This window comes from Myotis daubentonii, chromosome 6 (genome assembly GCF_963259705.1).
Source record: "Myotis daubentonii chromosome 6, mMyoDau2.1, whole genome shotgun sequence".
Lineage (NCBI taxonomy): Eukaryota > Metazoa > Chordata > Mammalia > Chiroptera > Vespertilionidae > Myotis > Myotis daubentonii.
The window spans coordinates 98,739,215-98,765,259 of record NC_081845.1 but is presented as its reverse complement, the minus strand read 5'-3'; the positions used below and the strand labels follow the sequence as shown (position 1 = coordinate 98,765,259).

The following is a 26,045-nucleotide window of genomic DNA, read 5'->3' as shown; positions in this document are numbered from 1 at the left end:
TCTGTCCACACCTTTGGAGACCCCTGGACCTGCTGGGGCTGGACCCCGGCACCGATCCGCCCTGCTCTGTGTATGACAGGGGGCGGCACCCCAACTCCCCAATCGGCCCTGCTCTGAGCCCAACCAGGGGCTGCACCTAGGGATTGGGCCTGCCCTCTGCCACCCGGGAGCAGGCCTAAGCCAGCAGGTCATTATCTCCCAAGGGGTCCCAGACTGCGAGAGGGCACAGGCTGGGCTGAGGGACCCCCTCTCCCCCCAGAATGCACAAAATTTTGTGCACCGGGCCTCTAATTAATATTCTATCTAATAAAAGAGAAACATGGTAATTAGCGTACGACCGCTACCCTTCCCATTGGCTAATCAGGGCGATATGCAAATTCACTGCCAGCCAAGATGGTGGCCGACAGCCAGGCAGCTGATGCGAACAGGAAGGCTTGCTTACTTCAGTGACGGAGGGAGCCAAGCTTCCCCGCCTGCCTTGCCAGCCTCTCAGCTGGACGCTAAGCAACATTGTAACAAATATAGAAGCTAAACAAAACCCCGGGCTTCAGCCAGCAGGACCACAACATTGTTTCAAATACAGAAGGGTAAACAAAGGCCAGAAACCTGCTTTCAGCAGTGGAGGTCTCATAGCTGGAGCCCAGCCTCAGAGCTAAAGCTGGCCCATAATTAAAAAAAAGGAAAAAAGGACAGGTTGGGACCTTCAGTCACCCGCCAGCCTGAAAATTGCCCTCAGCCCCTCAACCAGGCTGGCCAGGCATCCAAGCGGGACCCCCACCCTGATCCAGGACACCCTTCAGGGCAAACCAGCCAGCCCCCACCCATGCACCAGGCTTCTATCCTATATAGTAAAAGGGTAATATGCCTCCCAGCACCGGGATCAGCGTGACAGGGGGCAGCGACCAAACCCCCTGATTGCCCTGAGGCTGTGTGTGTGACAGGGGGTGTGGCCACAACCTCCCTATCCGCCCTGCTCTGTTCCTGACAGCGGGGAGCTCCTCAACCCCCTGATCGGCCCTGCTCTGTGTGTGACAGGGGGGAGCTCCCCAACCCCCTGATCGCCCTGCAGCTCTGTGTGTGACAGGGTGTGGCACCCCAACCCACCCCCATCGGCCCTGCACTGAGTGTGACAGTGGTGGCACCCCAACCCCCTGATCCGCCCTGCTCTGTGTGTGACAGGGGGCGGTGCCCCAACTCCCCTATCGGCCCTGCTCTGTGCGTGACAGGGGGCAGCTCCCCAACCCCCTGATGGGCCCTCTTCTGTGCGTGACAGGGGGGAGCTCCTCAACCCACTGATCGGCCCTGTTCTGTGTGTGACAGGGTACTGAGCCCCAACCCCCCTGATGGGCCCTGCTCTGTGCATGATAGGGGGCAGCGCCCCAACCCCCTGATCGGCCCTGCTCTGTGCGTGACAGGGGCGCTGCAACCTCCCTATCAACCCTGCCTTGAGTGTGACAGGGGGCGGTGCCCCAACCCCCCAATCAGCCCTACCCTGAGCTTGACTAGGGGTGGCATCGCAACCTCCCGATCCGCCTGCTCTGTGCATGACAGGGGGCAGTGTCCCAACCTCCCAATCGGCCCTGCTCTGAGCCCGACCAGGGGCTGCACCTAGGGATTGGGCCTGCCCTCTGCCTACCAGGAGCAGGCCTAAGCCAGCAGGTCGTTATCTCCCAAGGGGTCCCAGAGTGCAAGAGGGCACAGGCCGGGCTGAGGGACCTCCTCTCCCCCCCGAGTGCACAAATTTTTGTGCACCGGGCCTCTAGTCTATAATAATAAAAGCATAATATGCTAATTAGACCGGACAGCCGAACAACCGTCCAGACATCCTTCCAGACCTTCTGGATGAAGCTGAGGCTGCAAGGGCCGAGGCAAACTGGGGCGGCTGCAAGGGTCAAGCCCCTTGCACGAATTTCCTGCCCCAGGCCTCTAGTCTATATATAAAAGCCTAATATGCAAATTGTCCCTGTGGGAGTTCCACCAGGAGACTGACCACTCACTATGACATTCGCTGACCACCAAGGGGCGGCATGAAACGAAGGAAGGCCCCGGCCGGCAGCCAGAAGGCCCCGATCAGCCCTGATCACCAGCCAGGCCTAGTGACCCTACTAGAGGTCCTGCACAGGGCCTCTAGCAGATAATAAAAGCCTAATATGCAAATCGACTGAATGGCAGAACGACCGGCAGAATGACCAGTCGTTATGATGTGCACTGACCACCAGGGGACAGACACTCAACGCAGGAGCTGCCCCCAGCCCACAGGCCCCAGGAGAGCCAAGGTGGGTGTGAGCAGAGGCCCCCAGACCTCCTCTCTGGTTGCCCCACAGAGGGAGGAACCAGCGGCAGCAGCGGGGGGCAGGGCCTGTGAGCAGGCAGCACCAGCTGGCCAAGGCGAGTATGAGTGGGGGGCCCCGATCACCCTGCCAGTCACCCCACAGATTGTCCCTGATCGCCAGCCAGGCCTAGGGACCCTACCTGTGCACACATTTCATGCACTGGGCCTCTAGTATATATAGAATAAACTTGCTTAATTAGACCTGCTTTCTGATTTAGCTAAACTTTTTTCAGCCCAGTGAAGCACCCCAACTTCTCTTTCAGGAAATTGTCAGCAACACAGCAACACGAAGCAGATTATTATTGTAGATCGTGCAGGGAGAACAAAGGGTAAAATATTTAACTGCAGCAGTGTTTGACTATATTCTGCTCAGTGAGAAAACCTGAAGTTATTTTCAAGGCCCACCATTTCTTACTTCTTTTCAATTGGGTCAGGTTTCTAAGCTTTCTAAATCTCCATTTTCCAGTTAATGAAAAGAAAATAGGATTCTACTGAGTCTCCTATCTACCTACTCCAGGACTTCTGTGAGGATCAAATGAGATGAGGCATGGGAAAACGCTTCACAGACATTTGGTTAAAGTGTAACATGTTTGCACCTGGCTATAAAGCAAGTTGTGTTCCTGGCTGAAGAAACTCCAAGGAGGCTAGTTGCTAGGGAGAGGAAGCCGGGCATTGCTATGTGATGTCATTACCTGGTGCCCACAGCGATTGTTTCTGGGCTGGGCTGGGCCATGGGGCCTCTGCAGCATTGGCTGTAATTCAGTGGGGTGTCTCTCCGGGGTGATGGCAAGGCCTGTGTCCCACTTGGGAGAAGCCAGTGTTGCTTTGGCGGTGCCAGGTCCGCAGAGCCGTTTCTTTGTAAATGGCTAGTGTGCATCACGGCAGCTCCTGCATTGAGCATCTGCCCTGTGGTGGTCATTGCACGTCGTAGCGACCAGTCAGATGGTCAGAGGGACACTTGGCATATTAGCCACACACACACACACACACACACACACACACACACACACACACAGATGTTCTCTTATAGTTTGGGTCTTGGCTCAGAATTCTTTCCTAGCCAGAATGCAAGTACTGAGGGTGCTGAGCCCAGGTTGGTCTGACCCCATGGGAAGGGTGCCTTCCCACCACCTACAACACATCTGAGTTGCCAGTCATTGCCACATGGAGTGGGAGGATCACACCATCGAGCTCTAAGTTTGGGGCAATTTGTTACCTAGTATGATGTAATTAGAATAAGGAGTGGCATTAGGTTATTAAACACATCAATATAGGTTACTCACTGTGACCAGTGCCATGGAGGAAGAGACGGGTGCTATGAAGAAAGAAGAACACTGCAGCGGGAATGGTGTCCTGGACTGCAGGGAGAATCGCTCACGGACCTGCAGGGTACTGGGCCTAAGAAGGTTACAAGGCCTCCGTAAGCTCTGAGGCCATTGCTCCCCCTCCCGGTGCTAAACTTCACACACTTTCCTGGCAGGTGACCCACTCCCTCCAGAATCAGCTTCTCGTAAAACTTCCTCTATCTTCCCAACGTGACAACATCTCCATTCTTCAGTATCTCCAGAACTTATACGGTGTCGCATCTAACTGACACTGAATAAGGAATTGTCTTACCAGTACATAGTAATTTTACACTTGTCTAGGTAAAATACACACAAAGGGCAGTGTTTCAGTGTAGAGCTCACGGATTAGCTACATGTGTGTATAACAATGAAGAATGCTCTCAGCTTCCCAGAAGGCTCCCTCTTGCTTCCCTCCATTAATACCCACCCCAAAGGCTATTCAGAAGAAATCATTTTTTTCGTATTTCTAGAAACATTCATTATTTCGCCTGTTCTTGAACTTTATATAAATAAAATTATACAATAATCACTTTTTTGTCTGACTTTTTTTTTTACTCATTATGTCTGTAAGAATCATTCTTATCTATAGCAGTAATTTAATATTTTTCTGCTGAGTAGTGATTCACAATATATCACCATTTAGTTAAGAATTTTGCCATTTGCCGAACCGGTTTGGCTCAGTGGATAGAGCGTCGGCCTGAGGACTCAAGGGTCCCAGGTTTGATTCCGGTCAAGGGCATGTACGTTGGTTGCGGGCACATCCCCAGTAGGGGGTGTGCAGGAGGCAGCTAATTGATCTCTCTCATCGATGTTTCTGACTTTCTATCCCTCTCCCTTCTTCTCTGTAAAAAAATCAATAAAATATATATATATATAAAAAAAAACTTTTAAAAAAAAAAAAGAATTTTGCCATTGACGAGTATTGAGTTGCCATCAGCTATTGTCTATTATGAAGAAAGCTGCCCTGAACATTCTTATAAATGTGAATGGACAGGTGCGCTCATTTTGTGGAGTGGGATGGATGAGTTACAGCATAGGTATATGTTTAGTTTTATAGATATTGCCAAACAATTTTCCAAAGTAATTTCCTCCTATTCCTTTGATTACTTTTCTAAACTTTTTTTTTTCCATTGCTACATTTTTATTTCCTTGTATGAATATGCCACAACTTATTTGTGCATTCTGTTGGTGGGTACTTAGTTAGGGTCTTTAAAAAAAAATTTTTTTTTAATCTTTTTTTTTTTTAATATTTTATTGATTTTTTACAGAGAGGAAGGGAGAGAGATAGAGAGTTAGAAACATCAATGAGAGAAACATCTATCAGCTGCCTCCTGCACATCTCCTACTGGGGATATGCCCGCAACCCAGGTACATGCCCTTGACCGGAATCGAACCTGGGACCTTTCAGTCCGCAGGCCGACGCTCTATCCACTGAGCCAAACCAGTTTCGGCAGTAATCTTTACTGTAGAGTATTATAGATGTCCCCCATTTTTCTCCCCATTGCCCCCTCCACCCCATTCCCACCCCACCCCAGGCCTTTCCCACCCTATTGTCTGTGTCCATAGGTAAGATCTTTGGTTAATCTCTTCCTTACCCCTTCCCCCGCTCCCCTCTGAGATTCATCAGCCTGTTCCATATTTCCATGCCTCTGATTATATTTTATTCACAAGTTTATTTTGTTCAGTAGATTTCTTGTTGGTTTATTTTGATTTTTACATTAAATTGTTGATAGATATGTATTTGTTGCTATTTTATTGTTCATATTCTTTTTAAATTTTTTGCTTTCTTTTTCCTCCTCTTTTTAAAGGATACTCTTCAGTAATACTTTCATGTAATACTGGTCTGGTGGTGATGAACTCCTTAAGCTTTTTGTTGTCTGTGAAGCTCTTTATCTGACCTTCAATTCTAAATGATAGCTTTGCTGGGTAGAGTATTCTTGGCTGTAGGTCCTTGCTATTCATCACTTTGAATATTTCTTGCCACTCCCTTCTGGCCTGCAAAGTTTCTGTTGAGAAATCAGCTGACAGTCATTTGTGCACTCCCTGTAGGTAACTAACTGTTTTTCTCTTGCTGCTTTTAAGATGCTCTCTGTCTTAACCCTTGGCATTTTAATTATGATGTGTCTTGGTGTGGTCCTCTTTGGGTTCCTCTTGTTTGGGACTCGCTGTGCTTCCTGGACTTGTAAGTCTGTTTCTTTCACCAGGTAGGGGAAGTTTTCTGTCATTATTTCTTCAAATACGTTTTCAATATCTTGCTCTCTCTCTCTTCTTCTGGCACCCATAATGTGGGTGTTGGTACACTTGAAGTTGTCCCAGAGGCTTCTTACACTATCTTCATATTTTTGGAATCTTTTTTCTTTTTGCTCTTCTGATTGGGTGTTTTTTGCTTCCTCATATTCCAAATTATTGATTTGATTCTGAAACTCCTCTACCCTACTGTTGAATTCCTGTATATTATTCTTTATTCCAGTTAGTGTATACCTAATTTCTGGTCCTTTTTCATGTATTTCACATTCTCACTAAGTCCCTTGAAGCTCTCATTAAGATCCTTTAGTAACTTTATAACCATAGTTTTGAACTCTGTGTCCAAAAGGTTGCTTGCTTCCATTTCTTTCATTTGTGACATGTTTGGAGTCCTGGGAGGCTGGGGACTGCTGGGCGCCTTCCCTGCAAGCGCCATGCTTTCCTGCTGCGCGCTTCCCCGTGGGGCTTGAGCCGGGACTCCGGAAGCCTCGCTGCATCCACTCAAAGTTTCAGACTTGCGTGGATAAAGCTCCGGCTGAAAGCGGCAGTGGCTTATAGTGCACATTCGTTGCCAGGGTGGTCTTGCCCAGCGGGGAGGACGCCGAGCGTTTGGTTGGCCGCGGGGGGCCATGGGGGGGAGGACAGGGGAGGGCCGACGTGTCCGCAGTCAGTCCCTCTCCCACCTCTGGTTTGTTCTCCATCCTGCTCAGCCGTTTCTTTCCGAGCCTGACCACTGACCCGCAGGACTGGCCCTCAACGTAGTCTGTCGCTTTCCTTTTCCTTTTGGCGGCTCCTTAACCGCGGATTGGGAGTGCTGGGCTGAGAAGGGCAGGAGGGTCCCCAGCCTGCAGACCGCGCGCTGGAGCAGTCCGCCTTCCTGACTACCGCGTGTTTTTAACTTTTTAAAAAGTATATATTTTACAGAGAGGAAGGGAGAGGAATAGAGTTAGAAGCATGGATGAGAGAGAAACATACACCAGTAGGGGACTGGAGACCTTTCATTTCGCAGGCAGATGATTCATCCACTGAGCCAAACTGGTCAGGGCTACTGCGCTGTTTTTAAATGAGATGAAAAGTTAAGGTTCCACCGAGATTTGAACTCGGATCGCTGGATTCAGAGTCCAGAGTGCTAACCATTACACCATGGAACCCCCTTTTAGCTCTTTGGGCTGGCTACCCTAGTAACTCATTTCTCCTAAAAAATCCATGCGCTATAATTATAGAATATAATTGAAAAAGAAATGCTACTTTGTGTTTTTTTTTCTTTTTTCTTTTTTAGAAATGCTAGTTTAAATGAAAGCTCTGCTTCTTCCTCCTAATTGATTTTTTTTTTAATTTACAGGAGTATTTTTAAAAATTAGATCTAAGCCGTTTGAAGGAAAAGCCCAACACAAGGTGGGACGTGGGGTTTCTCTGAATGTTTTCACTGACCTCCTGTCCCGGTTTCTTTCCCTGGCTGCCAGGGGCAGGGCAGGGTCCTGATCCGAGAATATTGTTACTTAGGGCGATTTTGATTTCGCCTTCATTTTCGACCCACACAAGGACAAATTGGATTTAATCTCCCCGTTCAAAAGGGAGATTTTTACCTGAGCTAAATATTAATTATTGACCATGTGCCCTTAATGTATGTCTAGTAGTCCCCAAGGCCGAATTGCTAAGAAATCCCTGAAACAGTTTCAGTTATTCGTCCTTTTGTTAAATCTCCAACCAAGCAAAATAGCTGCTCAATGAATGTGGGTTGAAGTGAGTATATCTTTTGAGAGGTCAGGAGGGAAGCAGAAAAATTCAAAGACTTTTGGCCAGGTGCCAGGAACGCCCCTTCCCTCCACACACGGTCTCCCAGCTTTCTTCGCGAACCTCCTGGCTCAAGGTGGTCTAAGCTAGCTCAGATGTAGCCGCATCAGGGGCAGGTCTCCCGCCCCCCCCCCGCCCCGCCCCCAGGTGGCATAGGTATTATTCCATGAGCCACAACCTTTTTTCTTAAAGAGAAAGAAAAATGTTCACTGGTTTAAAACGATACCAGAACTTAAAAGCCCATTCACTATTCGACTATTGGCTTGATACTGCTCTCTGAGCGGCCAGGGAGAACTGTTTTTCTGACCTTTGTACATTTACCTCCCCCATCTGCCCCCCAGGAAAGCGGGTAAAGACCAGGAAAATAGGGCAGGTGGCCATGGATTGGTTTGTTTATTTTTTGTCCTATATTTTTTTGGTCACCTCTTCCTGTGATACTGATTTTTGTGCGTGTCTGTGTATTGGGATTAACAACTTTAATGGTGCAAAACATTGTAATCTTTTCTACTTTTATTGAGAAACAATTATATTAGCTTCAGGATTGCAACATAATGATTCAGTATTGTATATATTAAGAAATGATCACTGTAATAAATCTAGTTAACATCCATCACCACAGCTACATTTTTTTTCTTGTGATGATAGTTTTAAGATATCCTCTCTTAGCAACTTTGAAATACACAATACAGTATTATTAACTATAGTCATCACAGTTACATCCCAAGACTTGTTTATTTCATAGCTGTGAGTTTTCCTTTTGATGACCTTCACTCATCTTGCCCACCCCATCCTGGAGGCTTGTTTATTCTCGACTCTGGAGTTCATTGGAATTACCTACGGTTGGTTTACAAACGTTGCAAGGTAAATGCAAACAGTTGACTGCACGGAGGGAATGAGTAGAGGACGCGATGACTGGGTTCCACAGGCCAGGGGCAGTCTCTCTGGTAATCCACAAAGGTGGTTCGCAGTCCCCTGGCAGCAGGGCTGAACCCCGAAAGAGCAAGTCCGCAGGCCAGACCACACTTGGAAGGATGTCCTATAGGAGGAGCTGCAGAACCCTTGCCCCTCCCTACACGGAAGGTCTCCGAGTCTTCCTGGCTCCTCAGCTGTGTACCTCGCTCACTTCACACACTAGAAAGCCATTCTGTCCTGTGCACAGTCATTGAGACCACAAATATTTATCTAGTCCCTATGATGTGGGAAAGCGAGAGAAACATGGTTCTGATTCTGGCAGAACATGGGGAGAAGCAGACAACTGCACAAACATCTCCAAAACTTTCAGTAAATGCTAAGTGTGGGTTGAGGGATACCAGCACCTCCGCTGCACACCGGCAGGAAACCCCAGCCAAGGGCCGCCTGCAGCAGCACAGCCTGCTCCCCGCACACTGCATTTCTCCTTTGCTGTATTTCTCCGGTTTCGAGTTTTAAAACTTCATTTATAAACTGGTGAATTCACGTATTTGATTTATGAAACAAATACCCACTCATTGTAACAACTCAAACTGAAATGTCTAAAGTAAAAGTTACAATCTCCCCTTTTTCTCTCCTCTGGCGCTGTTACCGCTGGGACCCTGTAGTGCTCCCCCTACAGCGTGCTGGCGGGAATTGCAGGGGGCCCGGGGCGCGGCGGGGCGCGGCGGGGAGGACGCCGCTTCCAGCTGGGACCCGGGGTGGGAAGAAGCCCCGCGGGCAGAGCGAGCCTCCCCGGCGGGCAGAGGGAACCGAAGAGGAGACGCAGAGGCCTCTCGTCGGTGGGGCGCGGCCGCTGCGTGGCCAGGCCCGGCCCTCGGGCAGAGTCCCCGCCGCTCAAGTCGCGTCATTCGGGCTCCCAGGGGAGCAGGAGAAGCCGCCGGCCGCTCGCCGCTCGTCGCGCCGCGGAAAGGACTGCGCGCTACGGTCCCGAGCGAGCACCCGCGCACCGGAGGCGCCGACTAAATTCTAAAAACACGAATGATTAAATGAAAGTCTGTTAAGTGTTGGATGCTTCTGGGTGTTGAAAATACAACGATGGAGTAAATGTCTCTCACACGCACGCACGCACACACACGTGGGTGCTCATTAACTATTTGTTAATTAAAATAATTGAAGGCCTATCCGGTGTCGGCGGCCGTTTGGAAAAGCGGTGAGCACGGTGTTACCTCTGACCTCTGGGAAGGCACGATAGGAGCTGAGGAACCTACCTGAAGCGGGGGCCTCGGAGCTGTTCACGTGGGGAGTAAAAAGGGGCGTCCACTGACTGGGTCACGGTGGAGAGCGGGAAAAGGGATGTGGCAGCGGTGGGATTCGAACCCACGCCTCCGAAGAGACTGGAGCCTTAATCCAGCGCCTTAGACCGCTCGGCCACGCTACCGCCTGCGAGAGAGTGCGTGCCTGTACTTTCCCGGAACTGAATGTCGCTTCTCCCGGCCTCGCCCGGAGCTGGGGCGCGCAGGTGGCCCGGGAAGAGGCTCCTGCCCCCCCGTTCCACCAACACAGGAAAAAGGGTCCTGCCAGCGGAGGGACCGGGGGCGCTGAGGACGCGGTGGGGAGCCTCCGGGCCGGGGAGAGAGCCAGGTCCGCGCCCCTGGGAAGGTCGAGGGGAGTCCCAGGCCGCCGGCCGCCCCCACCCGCCTCGGCCAGAGCGCCTCCCAGAACCCCGAGCAGGCAGCGCGGTTCCGCTCCGGCGGCGGCTCCGCAGCCCGGCCCCTCGCGGAGCTGCCTCCGTCCCCGGCCGCCCAGGAAGGTTCGCGGGGAGACGGGTCGGCCCTGCTCTGCTCTGCACCGCTTTGGGGCGTTCGGATACTTCATGTCAGTTGCACTTTATTTTCAAACATTATGACCCAGGGGTCTTTAGTTGCTGCAGCTTACAATGGTGCTAGTAGACATTCCGAGGACGCGAGAAGACAACTGCCTCCTTAGCGCAGTAGGCAGCGCGTCAGTCTCATAATCTGAAGGTCCTGAGTTCGAACCTCAGAGGGGGCAGTACTTTGTTTTGGGCCTTTTCCTCTTTAAATCTTAACCTAAAAGACAATGAAGGGAGTTAACAAAAATCTTTCTTCTTTCTCTATTTTTTTCTGTAGAAAGTGTACACCATCACCTTAAAAAAATCCAATGAGGACAAACGGTAATTTGCTGTTTAACCCACCATGTAATGTTTCGTTACAAAATAGTGATTTTCTTTAAGAATTAAATACTCCAGAATTCTTCCACTACTTAAACACCACTTGTAGCTAGGGCTAGGAGACTTTTCATATGCCTTTGGGATATGCTTGGCATTTTTTTTTTGTTACAAAAAACATCAGCGATAAGAAATACACTGGTTGAGAGGGAGAAGGGAGAAGTGGGAAGCGTAGTATGATGTCCAACATTTATTGATGACTGGCTGTTTATTTTTTGTCATTATTCTGCAATGGTTTCCCACCGGATCGCTAATGACATCCTACATGAAAAAGAAAAGAAAAGTGTCATTGGACCTCCTTTCGCTTCCAGTGTTATTGACGAGATCTCTAAGTCATCCACCTCTGCGGTGCAGGATGGTGTAAAAAGAAAAACAAGAAGTAAAGAAATGAGAAGTGATATTTCGAGTCAAGATAAGTACCTGACTCAAAAATGAACGAGACTGATATTTAACATCCTGCTCTTTTTCTAAAAATATGTTCTTATTTCAGAGAGGACAAGAGGGAGAGATAGAAACATCAGTGATGAGAGAGAATCATTGATTGGCTGCCTCCTGCAGGCCCCCTACTGGGGATTGAGCCTGCAACCCTGGGCTTGTGCCTGACCAGGAATCCAACTGTGACCTCCTGGTTCTTAGGTCAACGCTAATATCCTGCTCTTAACATCTTTATTTATTACGTGTTAAGCAGTGGAAAGATATTTGTTGATATTTACCACGCATTGTTCAAAATGTGTCCCTCCCTATTAATCTATTCTCTCTCCTCTTCAAACCCACACTTACAGACTCAATCAGTATGCTCAGGCTGGACATTTGCAAATCACACTTGCCAAACCTTTGCCGATTGGTGTTTATCTTAAGTTCCCTTAAAAGAGGAACTAGAGGGAGACTGGAATGCAGGAAAAGGGCTATTTTTATTTTATTTTTACTATTCTTGTCAATGTCCCTCCAACAATGGACGTTGATTCCAAGCTCTGTTCTCTGTAAGGCCCCACTCGGAAGTTCCAATTCTCCCCTGTTGTCCCAGCCCTAGACACTTCCTGTGCTATTGTCTCAGGGTTACCAGTGTCCCCACTGAAATACCTGGTGTTGTGCCGAAAGCTGGTCCATCCTTGCTGCTTGACACAGTCGCTGCAGGATAGAAACATCTGCACAGTATATGTTTCAAGGGACCTGGCGTATATAGCATACTGTTCTTAAAATGTTTGCTCCCCTTAGTGTTGTGTGTTTTAACCAAGGTCACCTCTCCGAGAAAGGTTGTTTCCCCAGGTAGGGATTTTTCCCTGAAGTTAGGGAGGGGATGAAACTCCTTAACTAAGTGCCAGGCGGGTAGTTAATCACTTTAACTACAAACAATCATGCTTAAGCTACATAATCTTTACTCCCTGGAATGGAGATAAGAAACGCCCTAACCTTGTAATAGAAATTGACAGGATTAAAATCAACTGGTATAAATACGGATGTAACAAGACAATAAACAGCAGAACCTCTCTGGAGATCCAGACCAGAACTTGGCTGCAGATCCTGGCTGGAGATCCTGGCTAGGCTGCTGATCAACTGAACACTGTCTCCGTGTCCTTCCTTCTTCGCCGACTCCGTCCACACCTTTGGGAACCCCTGGACCTGCTGGGGTTGGACCCCGGCAGTGTTGCTTCTTACCTAGACCTTGGCTGAGACACTGGCTGGGTGCACACAGCAGGAAATGCGTCTGTCTCATGGAGTTCGTTATATTTTAGTGGGAAATGGCAGACAATAAACTCTTTACTAAATATGGAGAACCAAGATGGCGGCATAGGTTAACGCCGGAGTTTGCTGCTTTAAACAACTACTTCAAACGTGAAACTAAAAGACGGAACGGACATCACCCAGAACCACAGGAACGCTGGCTGAGTGGAAGTCCTACAACTAGGAGGAAAGAGAAACGCATACGGACATTCAGAGGAGGCGCAGTGCTGAAGTCAAATTCTGAGGTGCGGAGTGCGCGGAGCGGGCTGGCGGCGGAGGGCGCGGTTGGCGTTTTCAATCGGGAGTGAGTCGAAGACTCTGAGCTCCAGATACAGGCGAGTCTTTAGGGACACAGACTCAAACGGGAGAAGCGGGACTGTCTGGCTTTGGTCAGAGCAAGTGCAGCTTTCTCTCCCAGCTTTGCAGCGGGTGCTGGGACTCAGAGAGGCAGAGCCCCTGGGGACAGGACTGAGAGCCGCCATAACTGCTCTCTCCAGCCCACCCTGTTGATCCTGTGCGACCCGCCCTGCCCAAGCCCTGCACAGAGGCATTTGCCGGATAGCCTCAGGCAAAGGCTAGATTAGCACCTCCCTAGAGGACAGAAGTTCTCTCACTGCTGACACAGCTGATTCTCATAGCCACTTGGCCTGAAGGCCAAACCCTCCCTGGTATTAGCTACAACAATCAAGATTTAACTATAAGACTGTGAACAAAGACCACTAGGGGGTGCACCAAGGAAGCATAACAAAATGCGGAGACAAAGAAACAGGACAAAATTGTCAATGGAAGATATAGAGTTCAGAACCACACTTTTAAGGTCTCTCAAGAACTGTTTAGAAGCCGCCGATAAACTTAATGAGATCTACAAGAAAACTAATGAGACCCTCGATGTTATATTGGGGAACCAACTAGAAATTAAGCATACACGGACTGAAATAACGAATATTATACAGACGCCCGACAGCAGACCAGAGGAGCGCAAGAATCAAGTCAATGATTTGAAATGCGAGGAAGCAAAGAACACCCAACCGGAAAAGCAAAATGAAAAAAGAATCCAAAAATGCGAGGATAGTGTAAGGAGCCTCTGGGACAGCTTCAAGCGTACCAACATCAGAATTATAGGGGTGCCAGAAGATGAGAGAGAGCAAGATATTGAAAACCTATTTGAAGAAATAATGACAGAAAACTTCCCCCACCTGGTGAAAGAAATGGACTTACAGGTCCAAGAAGCGCGGAGAACCCCAAACAAAAGGAATCCAAAGAGGACCACACCAAGACACATCATAATTAAAATGCCAAGAGCAAAAGATAAAGAGAGAATCTTAAAAACAGCAAGAGAAAGAAACTCAGTTACCTACAAGGGAATACCCATACGACTGTCAGCTGATTTCTCAACAGAAACTTTGCAGGCCAGAAGGGAGTGGCAAGAAATATTCAAAGTGATGAATACCAAGAACCTACAACCAAGATTACTTTATCCAGCAAAGCTATCATTCAGAATTGAAGGTCAGATAAAGAGCTTCACAGATAAGGAAAAGCTAAAGGAGTTCATCACCACCAAACCAGGATTATATGAAATGCTGAAAGGTATCCTTTAAGAAGAGGAAGAAGAAGAAAAAGGTAAAGATACAAATTATGAACAACAAATATGCATCTATCAACAAGTGAATCTAAGAATCAAGTGAATAAATAATCTGATGAACAGAATGAGCTGTTGATTATAATAGAATCAGGGACATAGAAAGGGAATGGATTGACTATTCTTGGGGGGGGAAAGGGGTGTGGGAGATGCGGGAAGAGACTGGACAAAAATCGTGCACCTATGGAAGAGGACAGTGGGTGGGGAGTGAGGGCGGAGGGTGGGGCGGGAACTGGGAGGAGGGGAGTTATGGGGGGAAAAAAAGAGGAACAAATGTAATAATCTGAACAATAAAGATTTAATTAAAATAAATAAATAAATAAATAAATAAATATGAAAGATGTCACTCGGCATCATTTGACACGTCTGGATTCGTTCCCATCCTGCAGGCTGCCCTCCAACCCAGCAGAGTGTCTGAGGGCTCCTTCCTCAGCGCCTGTGTTCTGCTCTGAAGGGTTGCCCAGTGGTCTCATTCAAACCAATGGCTTTGTTGCTCTCAGAGCTACCCGTTAGTCCAGAGTTAGCCCCGGAGTCTCCTGAGTCCCCTGGCTGCAGGAAACCCGCGGTTGCACCTCCGATATCCCACACTCAGCCCTCACCTTCTGCATGCCTCCAGTCACTCTCAGTCCTAGGGTTACTCTCGTAGGTCATCCCAGCAGCCCAGTCTTCCCAGCGAGGAGGCTGAGCATCATCTTGCACTGCCCTCTAAGGTAATTGCTGGATGCAGTCAGTGTGCAAGCCCTCCTGGCTGTTTCCTCTGACCTCCGTCCCTTATCGCTGGGTTTCCAGAGATCACCTCCTGTCGGGTCTCCTCGCCACCTTTCTCCAGTTCATCCGCATGTGTGTCCGAGTGATCTTCCTCAAGTGCAAGGGCAATCGTGTCGCTTGTCTATTGAAAACCTTTAACATCTCATACTTTTAAGAAAACGTTCTACGTGTTAGGGCACACACACCTCCTGCTCTGGTGCCTGCTCACCTCTCCTCTGCTCTTCTCCATCCGTCCAGGACACAGGCCTGCTGAGGGGTCCCGGGTTGAGGTCACTCTCCGCCGTGGAAGCGATGGGAACACAGGAGCCGCTCCTCTCCAACGCCCAGCAGGGACCGGCCCTTTGTACTGCCCTTGCCTTAGATAAAACCATCTTTGGTTATTTCAGGTGAAAATCAAAATCCGAACCCAATGGAGACTTCTCAGTGTAGCTGTATTACTTTGTGGTAGCTCAATACCACAGACCTGGAGGCGTCAACAACAGGAATTTGTTTCTCACGGTCTGGAGGTCACTCACCCAAGACCCACATCAGCAAGTGGATTTGCTCTGAGGACTTTCTCCTTGGCGTGCAGATGGCTGCCTCCTGCTGTGTCCTGGCACGGCCTCCTTTGTGCCGCCGGCCCTGGTGTGTGTCCACACTTCCTCTTCTTCTCAGGACCCAGTCAGATGGCAGTAGGGCCGCCCCAACTCTCCATTCTAAAGCACCTCTTATCGTCAGTTACAGTCACATTCTGAGATGCTGGGTTGGGGCTTCAACATATTAGCTCGAGAGGGGAGGTAATTCAGCCCATACATTTCCTTAAATTCCCCTCTCTTCCTTCCTTCCTTCCTCCCGACAACAGCTGTCAGGTCTGTCGTAGGAGATTTCCAGGGTCTTACAGGGTTCATGGATTTCTTTTCCTCTGATATTATCTTAGTCTTCTAATTCTCCCCCTCTTTATTCTGATTTAACTCCATTAAGAGGATTCTATTTTATTATATTTTAGTCTTTTAGCACCCCAATTCATTTTAAAATAATAGTATAAATGGATGTACTTGTACAATGTGCCAGTGATTGTTCTAGGCACAACCATCTGAGGAGGAAATTGTTCATAATGATACAATCAAAATCCAGTATTATTTAACTTTAATAATAATAGTAAAAATATCTGACATCTATTGAATTGTTACTATGTTCCAGGCACCATTCCAAGAACTCTGCTTGCATTATTTCCTTTAACTTCAAGACTCAGATCATCGGGTTGTATCAGTCCTTGCCTTTCTTGAATCCTGGCACGGCCGGCGGACTATCACACCTTCCAGCGACCCCGACTCCTGGTCTTCGTCCTTTTGTGTGATCCCCATCCCTGCTGTGTGAGCTGGATAAGACGACTAACTTTTAACCAACAGAACATGGCGAACGTGCTTCCTGATCAGGGTTCGTAAGGTTGTGATTTGTCTTGTGGGCAGATTGCTCTCTTGCCTTCTCGGCCTGTGCTCTCTGTGAAGCAAGCTGCCGGGTCCTGGAAAGAAGCCCACGTGGCAAGCAACTGGGCCACGTCCAGCCAGCACCCTGCTGGGTCCTCAGCTCAGGAGCCTGGAGGAGCCAAATTCTGCCAACAGCCATGTGAGCTTGAACGTGAACCCTTCTAGACGTTCAGCTGCAGACGAGACCTTCGAGGGACCCTGAAGCAGAGGATCTAGTTGAGACAGGCTGGGCTTGGAAGTGGTAAGAGAACCAACGTGTGTTGTTTTAAATCGCTAAGTCTGACGTTCTTTGTTACATAGCAACAGACAGCTTTACACACTTGGATTTCTAAATCTGACGGACAGCAGAGTCACGTCAGAGTCTGAATTAAAAATCGGATCCCCTGGCCTCCAGCTTAGAATATTCTGATTCAGTAGGTCTGAGGTGGGATCTACAAATCTGGATTTTTAACAGGGACCTCAAGAGATCTGATGTGATCGGCTGAGCGACACTCTGGACCCGGCCTCGCACCCGCTCCACCTGCATCCACTTACCTCATGTTGACAATCACTGGGAGGAGGCTCCCCCCCACCCCCCAGAGTTTCCTTCTTTTTCATCGGATCCTCAGGCTCACGTGCGGGTGGGAACTAGCAGCGTGCAGCCCAGGCTTCCGCGAAGCAGAGCAAAGGCTCCGCACTTTCCAGACTGACTGTGAATGAGCTCTGGCTTTCTACAGCCCACGGAGCACGCGAGGCGGACACATGCTGCCTGGAAACGTGCTTCCCGGGAGGAAGGCATGAAGCACGGAGATTCATTTTGTTGAGAAGATAAGGAAAATAGACTGTTTTCTGGGTAAGAAGAGATATAAGTGCATTTATTATTTATGTATTTATTTTTGTTGTAAAGGAAGAAAAAGGAAAGTAATGTTTCCTAAAATAAAATGCTTGTTTTCAAAATAAGAAGGCAAATGATAGGACAAAAACTAAAATGTATATGTAAGTTGCAGAAGGTTTGTGGAGGAGGGATAGTAAGAAAATAATCCTGATTGAGAAACCAAGATGGCGGCATAGGTAAACACTGAAATTGCTGCCTCCTACAACAACTTCAAAAATACAATTAAAAGACAAAACGGACATCATCCAGAACCACAGGAAGGCTGGCTGAGTGGAAATTCTACAACTAAAAGGAAAGAGAAAAGCACATTGAGGGTCAGGAGCTGCGGAAGTAAAGTGCAAAGGTATGGAGGCTCGAGTGCGCCCGGAAAGGTGCTGGTACCTGAGGACACGGCAGTCTTTTTTAATCGGGAGGGAGTCACAAGCCCCCAACTGCTCTGAACTCCGGTTCCGGGAAGTCTCTGGGGACCCAGGACTCATACGGGGAGAAACTGGACTGTCTGGCAGCAGGCAGAACTCAGAACTTGAGGGCAGCTTTCCCTCAGAGGTGCTTGCAGCAATTAAATTACTGGGACACCGAGACACACGGCCCCTTAGGGCAGGGCCGAGGATCAGCCATAGCTGTTTGCTCCACCCTGTTGATTTCCTGAGACCCTGCCCCACCCAGGCTGCAGCAGAGGCTTTTGCATATGAATGCCCTGGCCCTTTGCAACCTGAAAATTACCTAACAAATTACAGCTAGGACAGACCCAGAACTTCCAAGAGAAGGCCCAAGGCCCCACAGCAGCTTGCATTGCTTCACAGCTGGGCCTCATCTGGGCACCTCCAAACTCCAAAAAAGGAAGGGGAATCTGCAGATCTTTTCGTAGCTCCTGCTACGTAACCTCAGGCAGAGACTAAATTAGCACCTCCTTAGATCCAAGAGCCAGTGTACCCAGTGGTCAGAGTGGGACCATCCAGATTACAACTCCTCAGATCCATAAGGGACACACTCAGGGGGCAGACTCAGTGAGCACCAAAGCCCCACTGAAACAAGTCTTGCCCCAGAAGGGTGACTTCAGCACAGAAGTTCTCCCACTGCAGACACAGCTGATTCTCACAGCCAATTGGCCTGGAGGTCAATTCCTCCCAGTGATACCAACAGCAATCAAGGCTTAACTACAACAAGACTGTACACACAGCCCACAAAGGGGTGCCCCAAGAGTGTCCACCTCAGGTAACTGGGGAGGCTGAGCCACTGGGCCCTATAGGACACCTAGCACACAAAGCCACTCTACCAACACAGAGAAGCATAAAAAATGCGGAGACAGCCGAAACCGGTTTGGCTCAGTGGATGGAGCGTCCGCCTGCGGACTGGAAGGTCCCAGGTTCGATTCCGGTCAAGGGCATGTACCTGGGTTGCGGGCACATCCCCAGTGGGAGATGTGCAGGAGGCAGCTGATTGATGTTTCTCTCTCATCAATGTTTCTAGCTCTCTATCTCTCTCTCTTCCTCTCTGTAAAAAATCAATAAAATATATTTTAAAAAAAATGCGGAGACAAAGAAACAGGTCACAAATGACAGAAATGGAGGAAAGCAAACGACTGGATATAGAGTTCAAAACCACGTTTATAAGGTTTTTCAAGAGTTTTATGGAAACCGCCGATAAATTTAGTGAGACCCTGGAGGATATGAAAAAAAGACCAACTAGAAATTAAGCATACACTGACTGAAATAAAGAATAATATACAGAGATCCAACAGCAGACAAGAGGATCCCAAGAATCAAGTCAAAGATTTGAAATACGAAGAAACAAAAAATACCCAACCGAAGAAGCAAAAAGAAAAAAGAATCCAAAAATATGAAGATCGTGTAAGGAGCCTCTGGGACAACTTCAAGCGTACCAACATCCGAATTATAGGGGTACCAGAAGAAGAGAGAGGGCAAGATATTGAAAACCTATTTGAAGAAATAATGACAGAAAACTTCCCCTACCTGGTGAAAGAAACAGACTTACAAGTCCAGGAAGCGCAGAGAACCCCAAACAAAAGGAATCCAAAGAGGACCACACCAAGACACATCATAATTAAAATGCCAAGAGCAAAAGACAAAGAGAGAATCTCAAAAGCAGCAAGAGAAAAACAACCAGTTACCTACAAGGGCATACCCATACGACTGTCAGCTGATTTCTTAACAGAAACTATGCAGGCCAGAAGAGAGTAGCAAGAAATATCCAAAGTGATGAATACCAAGAACCTACAACCAAGATTACTTTATCCAGCAAAGCTATCATTCAGAATTGAAGGTCAGATAAAGAGCTTCACAGATAAGAAAAAGCTAAAGGAGTTCATCACCACCAAACCAGCATTATATGAAATGCTGAAAGGTATTCTTTAAGAAGAGGAAGAAGAAAAAGGAACTCTTACCATTTGCCACAGCATGGATGGAACTGGAGAGCATTATGCTAAGTGAAATAAGCCAGTCAGTGAAGGATAAATACCACATGATCTCACTCATTTGTGGAATATAATGAACAACATAAACTGATGAACAAGGACTGATCCAGAGATGGAGAGGCATTGATTGGACTGTCGGGCGTTGGAGGGAAGGTAGGGGAGGGTGGGGGTAAGGGGGAAAGATCAACCAAAGGACTTATATGCAAGCACATAGGCCTAACCAATGGACATGGACAACGGGGCGGTGAGGGCATGAGCGGGGGGGGGGGGGGGGGGAGTAGAGGGTAATGTGAGGATAAGGACACATATGTAATATCTTAGTAAAAAATATATTTAAAAAAAGAAAATAATCCTATCTAATAATAGACAAACATGGTAAGTGACCATACCTTTGCTACACCTCCCATTGGCTAATCCATGTGATATGCAAATTAACCACCAACAAAGATGGTGGCTAATTTGCATACTGCAGGCAGATCCCACTGCGCCGCCCACCTGGGGCTGGCGGCAGCGTGATCCCCATCCAATGGCCGCCCCAGCAGAAGATCTTGGCCTGCCGTATACGGGGGGCAGGGCAGGGCAGGCAGCAGCATGATCCCGAGCCGCCGGCCGCCCCAGCCCGGGATCCGGGCCTGCCGTGTGCGGGGTGGGCGGGGGAGGGGGGGCAGCGTGATCCCGAGCCGCCGCCCACCCCAGCCCGGGATCCGGGCCTGCCATCTGTGACCGGGGGAGACAGGGCAGACACCATGGGATTGGGTGTGCCATCTACCATCAGGGGAGCAGGCCTAAGCCAGCTGGTAGTTATCTCTTGAGGGGTCCCAGACTGTGAGAGGGCACAGGTTGGGCTGAGGGACCACCCCCCTGCCAGTGCACAAATTTTTGTGCACCGGGCTTCTAGTCAACACTAATAAAAGAGAAAAATGGTAATTGGCGTACGACGATACCCTTTTCATTGGCTAATCAGGGCTATATGCAAATTAACTGCCAACTATGATTGGCAGTTAACTGCCAACAAGATGGTGGTTAATTTGCATATGTAGGCACAATGCAGGGAGGCAAAAGGGAAAGCAGGAAGAAGCCCCCTGCCACTGACAGTGATCGGAAACCCAGGGGGGAGCTAAGAGCTGGGGGGCACGGCAAAGGCGGTCCTGGGGCCGCCTTTGCCCTGCCCCCCAGCCATGATCGGAGAATCAGGAGCCTTTGCCGCCCTGGCCAGTGATAGCAGGAAGTAGGGGTGGAGCCAGCGATGGGAGCTGGACATGCTCGAAGCTGGCAGTCCCGGGAGCTAGGGGTCCCTTGCCTGGGCCTAAAGCGGAGCCCACGATCGTGGGGCCGCTGCAGCTGTGGGTCCCCGCTGCCCGAGCCGGACGCCTCAGCCAGAGGCGTTAGGCCTGGGCAGGGGCGGAGCCTGCAACCGTGGGGAGCTGGGGGTCCCCTGCCCAGGCCTGACACCTCTGCCAGAGGCCTCAGGCCTGGTCAAGTGGCCGATCCGGTTATTGGTGATCGGAGGGTGATGAGGGTCAACTCCTCTGGCCGAGGCATCAGGCCTGGGTGGGGGGCGGAGCCGGGGATTGGGGGGATATGATGGTCCCCTTGCCCAAGCCTGAAGCCTGGGTCAGAGGCGTCAGGCTTGGGCGGGGGGTGGAGCAAGTGATCAGAGGGAGATGGGGGTCCCCTGCCCAGGCATGATTCCTGGGCCAGAGGCCTCAGGCCTGGGCCGGGGCCAGAGCCAGTGATAGGGGGGAGATGGGGGTCCCCTGTCCAAGCCTGACACCTCTGGCGGAGGCGTCAGGCCTGGGCAAGGGGCCGATCAGGTGATCGGAGGGTGATGGGGGTCTACGCCTCTGGCCGAGGCATCAGGCCTGGGCAAGGGGCAGAGCCAGCAATTGGAGGGGTCTAGGGGTCCCCTGCCCAGGCCTGATGCCTGGGCCAGAGGCGTCAGGCTTGGGCGGGGGGCAGAACCAGTGATGGGGGGAAATGAGGGTCCCCTGCCCAGGCCTGACACCTCTGTCAGAGGCGTCAGGCCTGGGCAAGGGGCCGATCCTACGATTGGAGGGTGATGGGGGTCAACGCCTAAGGGCTCCCAGTATGTGAGAGGGGGCAGGCTGGGCTGAGGGACACTCCCCCCCCCACACACACACACCCAGTGCACGAATTTCGTGCACCGGGCCCCTAGTTTTATATAAAGGCAAGATAAGATTGGAATGAATAACTAAGTCAATCACATCATTTATATGTATGTATGTATGTATGTATGTAAACTCTCATCAAATCTTTAACCATGGCCATTTTTAAGTCTTTTATTATTTACAAACAATTATTATTTTACTCTGATGCTCTGGGAAAAAATCATTGTTAGAAGTGTTTCATCTTCAAAGACTCATTAAAAAACGCCAGAAAATACTCTAAAATGCAGGTTTCTGATAAATTTAAAAACATAACACTGAACTGGCTAAAGATCTACAGACTCCAAGGAAAAACTGGACTCAAAACTGCTAACAAAAAGATCAAGGTCAATAAGTATTAATCACTTGGGACTACAAGAGCTGATAAGAATTATTATAATATTTGTTACTTCTTATGTAAAATATTACTGGCTTTTTTATCTTTGTTTCCAAGATATAATATTTTTCTCCTAAGCTACTGATGACCTACAGCAATTTAGTAAATTATACCTTTGTAAGCAAAACGGAAACACTGATCTTTTCTTTCCTACCGGATCCCTTCAAAATTTCAGATACTCTTAACTGGTCCATTTGTGACCAAATTTAAAGGTGATGATGCTTTCACTCATGTTTCACAACTTTAAAACAAGCTCTTGCACCTAAACTGAACTGATCACACAACAGAGGATTTGAAAGAAAAAATAACCAGGAAGTGAAACAGATAACATGCGTGTGGACACTGACCCGGGTTCTGGACAAGCCTGTGTGATGTGACCCTGCACTCCTCCTCGCCTCTGCAGCTCCTCCCTGCCTCCCAAGCACTGCGAGAGGCCAGGCCCTGACTATGATACTTACTGTTTCCCTTTTCCCTTTAATTCCTGTCTGGGAAGATAACTCAGCCTTGGGCATGGTCTCTGAACCTACTTTGCAGGTCAAAACATGCAACTAGTTATGCGTACACTGAAGGATGTTCACCCCAGTGAAGATATAACCAGGTTTTTCCTTGGGCAGGTATTGCAATGACCGCCACAGCAACCACCAATCAGGAAAAACCTTTCAATTTCTTTGCATGAATTATTTTAGACAACAGAATTGCTCCTGGCCATCTCCTAGCTGAGCAAGGTGGGGTTTGCTCTGTTGTTAATGCCCCTTATTGTACTCTGATAAAGTAAAGATGAACCTAGACTAAATCTGAATATAAACCAAAAGCCAGTGTCCACTGGCACCTCATGGTTCTTTAATATCTTCAGCTGTCTGCCCTCAGATATTGCCTCCTGGTTCAGATCTGCTCTTATAATTGGACTTGGCATTTTGTTTGTTATTATAACCTTTTGCTGTTATAAATAATTGTTTTGTTATAAATAATTGTTTTTGCAGAGCTTGATATTATAAAGACACCACCCGGATAATGCTTGCTCAACTTTTTAAGATGACCACTAAAGCCTACAAGACTTAATATGAGAAACCTCAAGAACCCATGAAAGGTATTTACCTTTAAAGAAAAATGACGGTAAAGCCTTCCTCTGTGCTGGTGCTCTTGCTGCTCAGATGTGGCCTAAGGCTCCTACACAGGACCTGACAGAACCCAACCCTGAAGGAGCCACCTGACAATGGAGAACCAAGGATGCTTTTACCAACTGATCAGTGTTTCTTTCAAAGGAAGATCTTGATCAAAAGAGGCAAATGTAAACATAATATAAACGGAGCCACTTTGAAATGGAGCTGGAGTTGTCATCCCAGAGGAACTGCCCTACACATCTTATGCCTTAAACATTTGGGATGTTGAAACAGGGAAAAATGACCGTTTTGGACTGGGCCTAACGCAACATTGCACCCCAAAGGACTGTTTGCAAGGATAACAAGAAAGCAGTTCATATGACTACCAAAGAGGTAGTCATAATACACTAAAAGTTAAAAACATTGTTTAGGAAGGTGGGGGGGGGGGGGTGTGTAAAGCTTAACCAAAGAACGTATATGCATATGTGCATAAACGCATGGACACAGACAATAGTGTGGTGAAGGCCTGGGGGGCGGAGGAGAGGGTGAAGAGGGTTATAAGGGGAGCAAAGGAGACATCTGTAATACTTTTAACAATAAAGATAAATAAAAAAATAAAAACACTAGAATTAGCATCACTATATTATATTATCCTATCTGAACCAATAGAAATGCCTTTCTTCTATTGATTTAACTATTCCCCTTTCCTTGCTCATCAATACCCCTTGACTTTGTCTCCTAATTGGAAACTATTTGGTCTTCTGCCTGAATCTGTGCTTCTTCAATTCTTTAAAATCTTAAATAAATGTTTGTTGCCTCTCACTTTGAAAGGCCTTTTATTTTTATGTTAGAAACCTATACACAAATGTTTATAGCAGTTGTATTAGTAGAAGTAAGAAACTGGAAACAACCTGACAAAAAAGACACCTACTGAGAAGGGCTCCTGGTGGCTAACTGGGCTCCAATTTTAAAACCAGAGCCTCGCAGCCATTTCTACACAGCAGCCTCTCACACAAACTGCATTTCACAGAAGCCTCCAGCTGAACGGCCTGCCTGCCCTGTGCCCTGCCAGCTGAGCCAGCCCTTATAAAGCAGTTCCTGGTTTCCTATTTCAACCAATAGGACAGAGGCTTTCCCCATCCAGTCAGAGTTGTGCAGCTCTGGCTAGAGTGGCTCTATTCTGATCAATCAGGACAGTACCTTGTGGACCAATCAAACTGGGAGGATTTGGAGTCCTCATTTGCATGAGGATGGATCAACCAGGGAACAAGGTCAGGTGCTTCTATCTATACTAGAGGCTTGGTGCAAGGATTTGTGCACGGGTGGGGTCCCTCGGCCTGGCCTGCGCCCTCTCGCAATCCGAGATCCCTGAGGGGATGTGGGAGAGCCAGTTTTGGCCCAATCCCTGCAGGCTAGGCCGAGGGACCCCACCAGTGCACAATGGGGGCCAGGGAGGGCTTCAGGGCGTGTCTGGCCGGTCTTGCCCAGTCCCAATTGGCCTGACCCCAGCAGCAAGCTAATGTACTGGTTGGAGTATCATCCCCCTGGTGGTCAGTGCGTGTTATAGCGACTGGTCGAAGGGTCGAATGGTTGGATACATATTAGGCTTCTATTATATAGGATAAGCAAGCGCCCCTGTGACTTAGAGAGTGCATTTCCTCTTTCTATGGAGACTGAAAACTTTGATTTCCTGGCTGTGCTGAAACACTGAGCATGCCTCCCTGGAGCAGAGCAGACCTGTCTCGCGGGAGAAGGGCTGGGTCCCAGGGCTGCCTGGCCCTAGGGCTGCCTCACTGCCACGCTGTTTCTACAAACCTGCTGTATTACAATTGAGTTGTTTTGTACTAAAGTTTTCATCTTCACCACACCCCAAATTGGGGAATCCTGTTGGCATTGAATTGGCACCAAACATCAATTGACAAACCCAAATGTCCTTTATGGGGGAAGGTTTAAATAAACTCTGGTAAATTCATATTATAGACCAGTACACAGCTAAAAAGGAATGGAACATTGACACTGAGTAACTCAACAACCTAAATGTTTCACCAGACAATTACTATGAGTGCAAAAGCCTATCCCAATATGTTACATATTATATGGTCTTATTTATATAATACTAGATGCCGGGTGCACGAAATCTGTGCACGCGGGGGGTGGGGGGGAGTGGTCCCTCAGCCCAGCCTGCACCTTCTCACAGTCCAGGAGCCCTCAGGGGGGAGTGGGCCTAAGCCGGCAGTCAGACATCCTTAGCGCTGCCACGGAGGCGGGAGAGGTTCCTGCCATTGCCACTGTGCTTGCCAGCCATGAGCTTAGCTTCTGGCTGAGCAGCGCTCCCCCTGTGGGAGTGCACTGACCACCAGGGGGCAGCACCTGTGCTAAGCATCTGCCCCCTGGTGGTGAGTTCGCATCATAGCAACTTGTCATTCTGCCATTTAGTCGATTTGCATATTAGCCTTTTATTATATAGGATTCTTAAAATTACAAAGCCAGAGAACCAAGATGGCGGCGTAAGGTACAGACCTGTGTGTGCTGCCTCCCACAACAACATCGAGACTACCAACTATAAAACAAACAGCTGTCATCCAGAACCATGGGAAAGCTGGCCCA

At 48.6% G+C, this 26,045-nt stretch overlaps 1 long non-coding RNA gene and 3 other non-coding genes across 4 annotated transcripts; 2 read left to right on the top strand and 2 right to left on the bottom strand.

Moving 5' to 3' along the window:
* Positions 1-7,001: 7,001 nt before the first annotated feature.
* Positions 7,002-7,073, bottom strand: TRNAQ-CUG (transfer RNA glutamine (anticodon CUG)). Its single transcript has one exon. It is a non-coding gene; the product is annotated as a tRNA-Gln (tRNA).
* A 2,911-nt stretch (positions 7,074-9,984) lies between these two features.
* On the bottom strand, positions 9,985-10,066 carry TRNAL-AAG (transfer RNA leucine (anticodon AAG)). Its single transcript has one exon. It is a non-coding gene; the product is annotated as a tRNA-Leu (tRNA).
* Positions 10,067-10,604: 538 nt separating this feature from the next.
* TRNAM-CAU (transfer RNA methionine (anticodon CAU)) lies at positions 10,605-10,677 on the top strand. Its single transcript has one exon. It is a non-coding gene; the product is annotated as a tRNA-Met (tRNA).
* Positions 10,678-15,846: 5,169 nt separating this feature from the next.
* Positions 15,847-24,260, top strand: LOC132236588 (uncharacterized). Its single transcript, XR_009453330.1, has 2 exons — positions 15,847-17,300; positions 23,319-24,260. It is a non-coding gene; the product is annotated as an uncharacterized LOC132236588 (long non-coding RNA).
* Positions 24,261-26,045: the final 1,785 nt, after the last annotated feature.